The following is a 5,970-nucleotide window of genomic DNA, read 5'->3' as shown; positions in this document are numbered from 1 at the left end:
GAGGAACTTATGAAGAGTTTCTAAAGCTTTACTATGCTATGTTTAAGATGATTTCTATGTTAGAAGCTAAGAATTGAGCATAGCTAATTGGAAATTATGTTTTTAAGAACATCACTCACAAGGGATTTTTAGCTCATTCTGTCAAATGTTTTCTCACTATTTAGGTAAGCATCAAGCTGCCTTGAGTTGAGCTTACCGTTGCCATGCCAATCAGTCCATTTAATGCCCCAAAAAAATTAAGGTAATTTTGAATTTAATTATCTTAATTTTATTTATTTATGTTGGAATTATTGATGTAAATTTTTTTAGTTAATTGATGGAGAATTAGTTGTTTTTGTGGAAACTAATTATTTGTTGGATGAATATTTAATTAATTAGAGGATTTGAAATTTTGGTGTTGTTAAAAATTGATTTAAGTGGTGTGTTATTAGTTTTAGGAGTCTTTTCAAAAATATAACAAAGCGGCAAAATATTTACACTGCATAGAACAATTTCGAAAATAGAAAAAGTCCAGAGGCCCACCGTGTAAAATACCCAAAATGCCCCATCAACCACGCCATCAACAACGCGCGTAATATATTTGCGATCGTTTAGATTTTGCTACAATTTATCTTTTTAATTCTATCGTTTAATTTTGTTACACGATCGTTTAATTTGGTTACGTTTAAATTTGGTTACACGATCGTTTAGATTTGGTACACGATTTTTTAGTTCTAAATATAATAATTGGCTACTCCAATCTAAATGATTTCTTTTTCAAGATTCTTTATATACGATTTTTTTTATTTTTTCTACACGACCGTTTACTTTTTTTACACGATCGTTTACATTTACCGACTCCAATCTAAATGATTTCTTTTTCAAGATTCTTCATATATGATTTTTTATTTTTTCTACACGACCGTTTACTCTTTTTACACGATCGTTTACATTTAGCTACTCCAATCTAAATGATTTTTTTCAAGATTCTTTATACACGATCTTTTATTTTTTTATACGATTGATTAGTTTTTTTACACGATCGTTTACATTTGACTACTCCAATCTAAATAATTTTTTTCAAGATTCTTTATACACGATCTTTTATTTTTTTTACACAACGTTTACTTTTTTTACACGATCGTCTACATTTGGCTACTCCAATCTAAATGATTTTTTTTTTCAAAATTCTTTATACACGATCTTTTAGATTTTGCTATTTTTTGTATACGGTCGTTTAGATTAGGTTACGAAATTTAAACGACGTAAAAAAGAGAGGAAAAAAAGAAAGACGATGGAAAGAAATCACAACGAAAAAAAAAGAGAAAAAGAAGAAATACGTTGGAAAGGTTAAACGACGTAGAAAAATAATCAAAAAGAAGAAAGATGATGGAAAGAAATCGTAGCAGAAAAAAAGAAGAGGAAAAGAAGAAATATGATGGAAAGAAATCGCAACATAAAAAAAAGGAAAAGAAGAAAGACGATGAAAAAAATTGCAAGAGGAAGACGATGAAAGAAATCACGAGGAAGAGAAGAAAGAAGAAAAGGCAAACCTGGAATATTTAAAAATGGCTAACTTTATGGGCTTTGTTATATGGGCCGTAAATAGTTTGGTGTTTTGTTGCATTTATGAATGTTTCCTTTAGTTTTATTTAGAAATTACTGGATTTCAAGGATTACTGGTTAATTATTTGTATGTATACATATAATTAATTATTGGAAGTGAAAATATAATTATTAAGGAAAAGATTATTGTATTTTGGGAAGAGAAAAGTGATGCGATGGATTAATGAAGGGAGAGAAAAGTTGATTAAATATGTATATTTGATATATATATTTAAAAAGAATATTGTGAGAATTAATTGAGGGAGGAAAGAGGAAAGATTTGGTTTTTTTAAAAAAGAAAAAGAAATAATAATAATAATTTATTATTATTATATTTAGAGACCCTCGAGAAGCGTACATCTCCATCCCACCATCTTCTTCTCCTTCCCCTGTGACTTAGCTTGCTTCCACCATCCATCTCTGATCACCATCTAACGACCTCCGACCGTTGTTCATGCCCAGACGAATCCATCGCTCCCTTCCGACGAAGCCCAGTTGTCGCAAGCCTAAGCTTCGTCTATCTCAGACCTTTTGCCGCGATAGCTATTGCCTATTTTCTCCCTCCATGTGTTCAATGACTCTATGCCACACCTCCGCTTTGTTTCACGTTAGGCTAAGCCGTCGCTGCTCTAGTCACCAATCACATATTTTTGTAAGTTTGGGGTGAGCTTGATGGATTTTGACTTGTGTTTTAAGATCTCCACTAAATTTTATTTAAGGATCTAAATTTATATTAAATTGAAAAAAAGTTAAAGATTATTTTCTTATTGAAGGTTCAATTGGAGAGATTAATTCATGGACTCTCTCTCAAAGGTTGAATTGGATTAAACCTTAATTTTTTGAGGTTTCCTTTATAGGACTAATAGAAGACATTTGGAGCAAATTGTGGAATTTTTCCCAACCAAGGTTGAATTGGTTTCAACCTCAACTTTGGGTAAGTTTGGAAGCCTAAGTAAATATTTGATGATTATGGTTGACAAAATTATTAATTTAATTTAATTTTTTTTATTTTTAGGATTGGTTTATTAAAATTTTGACTATGAACCAAGGATTGTTAGCTAATCTCGAGGTAAGAGATTCTACTACTAGACCTCAAATATTAAAATAAGAATTTATATGAATTTTCTGTTATGCATTGAGGTAGCTAAGATTCATAATGTGTTGTAGTTGATGACTGATATAGTATTTATGATAATGATTATGCATGATATATTAATTAGATGATTATGCATGATATATTAATCAGATGATTAAGGACTTGGATTGATATTTCATGCCATATTTATGATGTTTATGATGTTGCTATATGCTATGGACTGTGGTGCTCTATTAACTTTAGCCATTAGTATCGTACCTACATGTATGGTGTCCCTCGGGATCAACATTTCTCACAAATTTATGACTATGTGCATTTTCAACAGGCCCACTAGTATGTTATGTCATGTTTATGAATGGTCTGATCGGATCACTTACATCCAGATATTATATCATGTGTATTCCTTTGGGATTATCGATCGATGAGAGTGTTCCTTCGGGATCATCAGATTGCGTGTGTTCCATCAGGTACGCGATAGTTTTAGGTACCTCCTATCATAATCCTAATGGAAGTTAGCAGACACCTGCGAAACTGGTAGTGAGTCCTTTATTGTGTATATGTTTATACTCACTCTCTTCTATGTTTAATATTTTAGGCAAATGTAGAGGTAGAAGAAAGCTGGTGAATGATAAGAAGAGTCTGTGATTTGCCATAGGGGAATAACATTTGCTTCGGCCTTTCATATTTACAGTACTTTGATTTTTATTATTTTATTGAAATTTATCAGAACTCGATAGTTATTATATGTTATTTTCTTTAAAATGTAGATAGGACCCGAACTAGGATCATGTTTACATAGTATTGATCTTCTTATTTTGTCAAATCATGATTTATAAACGAGCATTTAAATTTATTTATAAATATTTAGCTTTTTCTCTTTTTCTTTTAATTGCAAAATTATTATTTATTTTAAAGTAATGACCTTAACTTAGTATAAGGAGTTGAGTCGTTATAGTCCATTAAGAGAATTTTATAAACTTTTTATATTTAAATAGCATTGTTGTGGGTAAAAGAAACTGACTATATTAAAAGTTTGGATTTTTGTCAAAACCTTTGTAAGTACCTTATTTTATTAAAGTTTATAAATAAGGTGAGCAACAATTGGATTTTCTTTCTCTAAAAGATATGTTTTATGCTTTCATTGAAGTTTAAGTAAGGGTTGAAGAGTTAGGGTCAGCAGACATCATTGAAGCAAGAGACAATAATGGTTGACTCCACGCTATCTCTTGAATCTAAAGTAAGTGGTCCGGGAGAGGGTGTGACACTAAGGATGGCAGTAGGTGGCTAAGCATATCATAGGCCTGCTAAGGACACAACTAGACGAGGAGGCCATAGGCAGCCAAGTGCCTAAGCGTCAAGACAAGCCCCAGTGAGTTGGTTAAGTAGCCAAGAGAGCAAAGTTAACTCCAAGCGTCAAAGGCTAGGCGACAAAGGAGGCATGGTCACACGACATAACATTGTCGAAGGTTTTGTGAGTTAAGTTGAAGTGTCATGCGATAAAAAAAGTGTCCTAGGTGATGAAGGGCATCAGTGGAGTGGAGAATAAGTGTCTTGAGTGCAAGAACACATTTCATGGCAAGCATAAGGTTTCACCCTCAACTGTGCACAAACTTGTATAAATTTGTAACTTCTATCGACCAAAGCTCTTATCTTACTTGTTTGTTTCCTCTCAAATTAATCTCAAACGAACTATAAGTGAGTCTAGCTTTTGAGGTTAGGCTACTGATTAAAGAAAACGTGAGGAAGGTGTTCATCAATTTGAGGAAAGGGAAGAAGGTCATTTTAGAAGGAAATCTGAATAGTGTTCATCAATACTCTGAATTGAGAGTTGCAATTTGGAGGTAAGAGAGTTAAGACATTTCTAAGAAATGTTGTAGAAGGAATATTTTCATATTAATGGTTGGATTAAAATTTATGAGCTTTGAAAGTTGAGTTTTATTTTTGGAACTTATAAGATCTTTGGGTCGAGTTTAGGTGTTGGCCGAGCATCAAGACGCAAGGCATTGTGTGCACACAAAAGAGAAGGTAAGAGGTTACTTGAGATTGTTGGCACGCATGTGACATGGCCAACACACAATTAGGTGGCATGGGGCACATGCCGTGGCTGTGTGTGCATGGGCACAAGAAGCGGCATGAGGCCAGGCAACCATTGCTTCTTTTGTTTTGTGAATGGATTCTAATTAGGTACTAATTATCTGACTTGCTTAGGCATCTAGGCTTGGTTCACGTGATAAAAGGTGTTGATTCCTACATAAGCGTTGCTAACTTTAAAGATGCATCGTGTACATACAAGTTTTCCTCTCTCTTGTCTAAGTGCAATCGAAAATTGAGGTTTCCTAAGTAAGCTAGAATCAAACTCAAGGAATTAATGATCTAGGTTTTAATCTTGCGTTCTAAAATCTTGTGATATATGTACAGTTTAAGTGTATGAACAGTATTTTCTAATCTATACATATCTACACTATGCATTGAAAAAACAAGACAAAGGTGGTGTTGGTGATTTGTGAAGGTGAACTTGTGTATGTCGGAGATGTGAATGAAGGAATGTCTAAATAATTAGGTGTAAAGCAAGGGTAGCCAATTCATCAAGTTGATATAAAGCATTTATTGATTTCACATTTAAGACGAGCAACCTCTCAGTGCTATTGCCGTACTTGCTCACCTTTTGGGATCTAAATACTTGAAGTTAAGAGATGTTTTATATTTGTTTCATTGGACCAAATCATATGCAACTCATCCTATATTAAGGCGAGCAACCTCTTGGTGCCTTATCGCCACACACACTCATTTCTCATATATATGTTAAGGATAAATTCAACTATAAGAATGTATTGCTACATTTTTCTTGCCACCTGTTTAGTTAAATCTAGGTCATCACTTGTCAAGTGAAAACAGTCTTTACTTCATTCTTTCTCTCGAATAAAATGAGGCACTGATTGTTGCATTTAACTTAACAAGACAACTAATGTAGACATTAGGATTCTCTAGCATTGATTATGTCGACGCCACTTTCCATTTTACTTAGAGTTAATAACCATGAATAGATAAAGAAATGAGAGAATGTAAGAAGAAGGAAATTGCATTTCGAATTCAAACTTTATGCCTGTCGGTCATGGTGTCGAAATTACAAACACTGTTGGTATTTTTGTCAAAAAGAATTAATGAATATGATGGGTCCCATGCAAACCGAAAGCAATATGTCTTTGCATTTGTTGATGATTTCTCTCGATTTACCTGGGTAAGATTTTCGAGAGGGAAATACTGCTAAAATATGTATTAGTTTGTGCTTG

The sequence above is a fragment of the Cucumis melo genome, chromosome 10, assembly GCF_025177605.1.
Source record: "Cucumis melo cultivar AY chromosome 10, USDA_Cmelo_AY_1.0, whole genome shotgun sequence".
NCBI lineage: Eukaryota > Viridiplantae > Streptophyta > Magnoliopsida > Cucurbitales > Cucurbitaceae > Cucumis > Cucumis melo.
Note: the sequence above shows the minus strand (reverse complement) of the source record.